The sequence below is a fragment of the Oryctolagus cuniculus genome, chromosome 20, assembly GCF_051225735.1.
Source record: "Oryctolagus cuniculus isolate XC-2025 breed Fujian yellow rabbit chromosome 20, ASM5122573v1, whole genome shotgun sequence".
Taxonomy (NCBI): domain Eukaryota; kingdom Metazoa; phylum Chordata; class Mammalia; order Lagomorpha; family Leporidae; genus Oryctolagus; species Oryctolagus cuniculus.
Genome location: NC_142886.1, coordinates 26,752,283 through 26,758,483, shown reverse-complemented (window position 1 = coordinate 26,758,483; position 6,201 = coordinate 26,752,283). Strand labels below are relative to the sequence as shown.

Sequence of the window (6,201 nt, the reverse complement as noted above, 5' to 3'; positions counted from 1 at the left end):
ATCGGTGTGTATTTTATTATGCAGTTCGCATTTTCCACATTTATTTGAAAGTCGTTCAAGGCTTGGAAAATCCACTGCTTTGAAATGGTCTGGGTTTTCGGGGTTAATTTCCATATTAATTTAAGCTATAAACATGATTAGGGAGTAAATCTACTGCCAATATATATATATAAATGCATGCTGAAATCAAAGGTACATTTGGGATTATCAGTGGATATAGATTTCCATGCCAAAGGAGCCCTTAATTAATATGAGGGGATGTAAAATTACTCCATTTTTGCTAGCTACATTTTTATGGAGGTCAGCTTTTGAAGTTTCACGCCACCCTATTCATCAGCAACTTCCGTTTCTTAAAATCATCGCGGATGACTCACTTCTGCTGAGAAGGGAAAGCACACTCAGAGGTAAGCCCTGACCTGCCTGCTCTATGAGCTCAAAGCGGGAGGACCCTCTAAGCGGGAGTGGACCACCCGCGAACAAAGAGCGAGCTCACCTCTGCTCACAGGGAGCTTGGCTCGGGGCTGGCTATCCCCTGGTCAGCCAGACTTCTCAGCCTTCCTCAGTAATGCCTGACAGCTTGACTTCTGAGTGCGGACAGTACATAGGGCAGTACATTATTTCAACCCTGTGAGGTCAATCTCTTTTCATCCCCACCCTATCAAGAAATGGGAACTCAGAGAGGTTAAAGAACTCGCCCAAGGTCACACAGCAACAAATTGACTAAGCCAGGGAGACCCCCTCCAGGCAATGAGCTGAGCAATCTGAATTTAATGTTCTGGTGTTTGGAAGTCTGGAAAGTTGTCTGCAAAGAAGAGAAACCAAGAGAAGGATCTTTAGGAGCCAAGCAGACCTGCTCTCACTCATGCAGAAACTCAACTTGGAAGTGCAGACTGGAAAAGCAGCAAGAGAGTCCCCCAGGAGAGCCCAGGAGACGCCATGGGGAGTAGATGCACCTGCTCCAGCCACCGACCTGCTGTCTGCACGTCCTTCCCGGCTTCTTCCTCCCCACCCCCTCTGCTGACTCACCCCGGGATCCCTCTGTCCCTCTCCCTGACCCTTCCCTGCCCCCTACTCAGCATCGGACGCCCAGTGCACCTTGCAACATGTCCCACGTGCAGCCAACCGTCATCAGCCTCTTGCAGCTGTGCCAGGTGTTGAGGAAGCGAGAAGCTGAACCCTGGCCCTGAAGAAGCTGAGAGAGACAGCAGGGTAGGGGAAAGGCAGTGGGGTTTGGGGTCAGAGCGGGGTTTAAATCTGAATCTCAGTGTACCAGCTATTCAACTTGACTTACCTTCCCTGAGCCTCTGCTTCGTTATTGCAAAAATGAGAATAATAAAACCTGCCTCTCGGGGCTAAAGTGCAATCGACATGTGATGAACGGGAAAGCAGCTGGGATGGGTGCTCTCGGTCTCCTGGCTCTGCACCCTGTTCCCTGCCCACAACAATGCCTTGGCTTTCCCTTGGAGAACCACTTCCCCCACTCCTTGTCTACCTGGTTTGATTGGGCAGACTCTAGCTTTTGTCTGGAGTGGGAGGGTGCCTAAACCAAACCAGGCCAATCAGAGTCTCAGTGTTTGCTTCAGTGACTGAGTCTGGGCCAATGAGATTTTGCCCCAGGATTGGGGGAAAAAAAAATCTCTCTGTTGCCTGGAGTCGCCGAGTTGGCTGAATATAAGATGAGTGCTGTGGCTGCCATCTTGCCACAGTGGAAGGGGAGCTTGCTTGAGACTGATCTCCACACAGAAGAAAAAAGGGAAGGAGTAGGGGAGAGAGCAAGGTTCCAGACACCTTGGAACACCTGAACACAGCTGTGGCGATGAGATTGACCCCAACTTTTCAGATGCTGGAGGTGACCAATTCCCTTTGGCTTTATCTACCGTGAATTGGCTACTGTTGTGAGTAGAAAGATGCTCCCCCACTGTCCCCAACAACACACTCACACCATCCCTGTGTGAAGCCCTAATTCCGTCTGACTGGTGTCACTGTAAAAGAGGAAGCTGACGCACAGAGACAGCAGGGGGCCACGAAGACAGAGATCTCTTCAGGCCCCGGGGAGCAGGGCCAGTGTGCGAGCCCAGGAGGCCTCAGGAGAAACCAAACCTGCACCGTATTGGCCTCGGACTTACAGTCCCCAGACTCAAAGTAAGATGAACGCCTCCTGCCCAAGCACTCACCAGGCCCACCCCTGCTTAGCTCCCGAGATCGGACCAGATGGGGCATGCTCAAGGTGGTGTGGCAGGGACTCCTATATCAAATGGTCAGCAATGAGTATTCTGTCGTTTCCGGTCAGTCCCGAAACATGACTGCCATCATATCACGATGAACCCCTATTGCTTCAGCCACTCCATGGCGTTTGGCTGTGGCAGCCCTCACATGCTACCATGCTACCACGGAAGGATGACTAATGCAGTTCCCCTACTGCCACCAAGGAACGAGAGAACCATGACGGCAACTCTTTGACCCCAGGTAGGAAGTCACCAAGCGTTCCAGACGGGAGAGAATCGATGCCGGAGGAGGAGTCGGATAGGACTTGGCGGGGTCAGAAGTGGGGAGAGCAAAGAACCCTGGGTTGGGCTTTAAAGAGTCAACAGAGGGGCCCGTGCCATGGTGCACTAGATTAATCCTCCACCTGTGGCGCCAGCATCCCTTATGGGTGCTGGTTCTAGTCCCGGCTGCTCCTCTTCTGATCCAGCTCTCTGCTGTGGCCCAGGAGGGCAGTGGAAGATGGCCCAAGTCCTTGGGCCCCTGCACCCATGTGGGAGACCTGGAAGAAGCTCCTGGCTCCTGACTCGGGATCCATCCAGCTCTGGCTGTTGCGGCCATCTGGGGGCATGAAGCAGCGGGTAGAAGACCTCTCCCTCTGTCTCTCACTCTCTCTGTCTGTAACTACCTTGCAAGTAAATAAAATCTTTTAAAAATGTTTTTAATTATCAAGAACTTCAACCTGTTAAAAATAAATCCATCAAGAGAGTGAAAAGCAAGCAACAGAGAGGATTGTTTGCCCAACATGTAGCCAGCATGGGATTTGTATTCAGAATATGTAACTCTCAAAAATTGGTTTTAAAAAATACAAACACAAAAGAGAGAAATGGACAAGAGAGTCCAAAAAGAAGACTTCAAATAACCAATAGACACAGGAGAATGCTGACGTCACTACTGATCTGGTGGACTCAAACTAAGGTCCCAGTGAGCTACCTAGAATTCACCTTAAAAGCCCAACAATCCCCAGGCTTCTGTGAGGTGTGAAGCCACAGGGACTCTACTAGGCTGACAGCGGGAGGGTAAATTTGTAAAACTGAAGCTGAACAAAGAAATACACCTTGACCCGCGGGTCCACTCCGAGATCTACACTCACGAGAAATCCGTGTACAGGAACACCTCGAGACACGGACCACAGTGTTTGCACTCTGCATAATATCCCCAAAGCTGGAAGCTACCCAAATGTCCATCAATGATAGACAAGATAAATAAATTGTGGAATGTCCCAACAACGGAGGACTACACAGAAATGAAAATAAGTAAATTACAAGCTCTGCGGCACAATATGGCTCAGTCCCACAAAGTTGTGTGAAAGAGGCCAGATGCAAAAGAGAATCTATTATAATCTGAGTGGCTCCAGTTCAGAAAGTGACGAATGAGCCGCAGTGGTGGGGTTCCGAGGAGTTGCTGCTTGGGGCGGGGGTGGGGTGAGAGGTGGTGGGGGGAGAAGCAGAGTGAGGACGGCAGGGGAGTGGGGGGCGGTTTTCTGTGGTGCTGCCAATGTCTGTTGTATAATAATTCATTGTATTTATAGTTTACACCCTGTGCAGGTTTCTATATATGTGCTATACTTTAGCATGTATACTTCTTAAAAGATAAAAAAAAATTATGGTCCGTGCCACTCACAAGTTCACAGTCAGGTTGGGGAAACGGGCGGGCACGGATGGCCCAGTGACATCAGTGCTGTGATGAGTCAGGCTGCCCAGCTTCCTGTCCCAGCTCAGTCACCACCTCGTCACGTCGTGGCTGGCCTTCTTTTCTGTGAGGTGAGCGTGACAACCACGCCTGCCTCCTGGGATCTCTGTGAGAATTAGGTGAGCCATGAGTAGAGGTCGTTCACTAGTATATTCCTTGTAGAGTTCTTGGTATCCCGTGGCCTCCCAATAAACCCATCTTAAATTGAAAGCATCCTACGTAGAAAACGCATTTATTACACCTAACCTGCCAAGCATCCTATCTTAGCCTGGTCTGAAAGGCATGCAGAACACTCACATTCGTCTACAGATGGGCAGAATCATCCAGCACAAAGCTTATGTTATGGTAATAAAGTGTTGGATGTCTTCTGGAATTTATAGATGACTGTACTAAAAGTGAAAAACAGACCAGTTATATGATTATATTGTTGCACCAGCACAAAGTCAAAAACGATCTGAAGCTGACACCGTAAGCTGGGGGATGTCTGTAGTAACTGACTGCTGTCATCTTTACCACCACCACTGCGACCAGTGCCAGCTCTCCCGGAGTCACCTCCACGACAGCTACAAAGGAGCAGGACGAGGAGCGCAGAACCCATCCGGGTGATGGTGCGGCACCCTGTGCCTACTGGTCTACCCGGCACCCTCTGCAGCCAGCTGGTGTATCTGGAACGACGGAGGATGGAGGAGAGGTGCTGCTGCCCCCAGGGAATCAGCCACAGCAACCCATATCCTCAGGATCAGGCCAAGAAAATGCTGGAGCCACTACGCCCTCCAGGTATCACACCATGCTAGGGTCTTGTACACAGTAGGTGCCCAATACGTGCTTACTGACTGAATGTACAATAAGAGGAGGATAAGTGAGACAGTGAGTGGGCAAACGGAAAAGCAGGTCGGAGCCCCACGTGCTACCAGGAACTATAAATAGGAACAGAGGTCCCAGTTGTCCTTGAGCCTTTGCCTTTCTCTTTCCTGTGGCCAGATGTTGGTTCTCCCCGTTCCTCGTCCCGCTCGGCTCTGCCGCTGTCCCAGCCCACAGGCCATGTCGTGATCCGCCAAGCCATCTATTGCTCAGATGGCAACGTGAGGGAGTCGCTATTTATCTTTGTTACTGCCGCAAGTGTCCGAGAAAAAACAGCTTCGAAGATCACGTCTGTTGGGATAACCTATTGATTTGTGTCACGTTTCTCCCAATCCCCATTTTATTGTTGTTCAAGACGGGGTCAGGGTAGGTCAAAAATAACTCTTTCCAATGGAGGCCCCAGACTGGGGGATTCTAACAGGAATTCTAACGTCTCGCAAAGGCGTGGGCTGGAGAAGGAACAGAAGCCGAGTGTGTCCCAGCACCCAAATGGAGACTCTGCAGAGGGAGGGTCAGAGCAAGGCCTGTGGTTACCGCCAAGAGAGAAAAGAAGAAATTGGCTGGTAGAGTGGATGACAACTTAGCATCAACACCCAGTGAGAGCTTTTAGCAGATTTTCGAAAATTAGCTTTTCATACTGTCCTAACCCAATTTGCTGAACACAGTCTAAGAGTTAGCCAACTATTCTCTGAAAAACAAAAGGGTAAGCACTTCATATTTTAAATGCTAACTCAGTTGCTAGATTTTCATCTCTAGCAGGAGTTGGCAAACTGTGACCAAATCCAACCTCGGGCTGTTCTTGTAAATAAAGTTTTATTGGAACACTGTCTTGCCCATTCATTCATACAGTTGTCTAACTGTTTTGCTACAAAGCTAGAGTTACATAGGGTGATACAGACTGTGTGGCCTGCAAATCCTTAATTACGTATTATCTGGCCTGTTACAACCTATGATCTATAGAGTCTTACTTAATTTTCACATTTTTATTTTACATAAGGCTTTTTTTAACAAAGGATTTATTTGAAAGCCAGAGAGGCAGAGGCAGAGAGAGAGAGAGAGAGAGAGAGAGAAAGAGAGAGATTTTCCATCTGCTGGTTTACTCCACAAATGGCTGTAATGGCCAGAGTTGGGCTGATCTGAAGCCAGGAGCCAGGAGCTTCTTCTGGGTCCCCCAGGTGGGTACAGGCGCCCAAGGACGTGGGCCATCTTCCACTACTTTCCCAGGCCATACAGGGGAGCTGGCACAGAAGTGAAGCAGCCAGTTCTCGAACTGGCACCTATTTGGGATGCCAGCACTGCAGGTGGTGGCTTTACCCACTACGCCATGGCGCCAGCCCCTTTACATAAGGCTTAATTCATAAGGATTGATGACTTGCTCAGAATCAG

The 6,201-nt window shown here is 49.5% G+C and overlaps 1 non-coding gene across 1 annotated transcript; it reads right to left on the bottom strand.

Annotated features, from left to right (window-relative positions):
• Window positions 1–2,252: 2,252 nt before the first annotated feature.
• Window positions 2,253–2,320, bottom strand: LOC127484692 (small nucleolar RNA SNORD2). The gene has a single exon (XR_007911856.1). It is a non-coding gene; the product is annotated as a small nucleolar RNA SNORD2 (small nucleolar RNA).
• Between the last annotated feature and the right edge of the window lie 3,881 nt (window positions 2,321–6,201).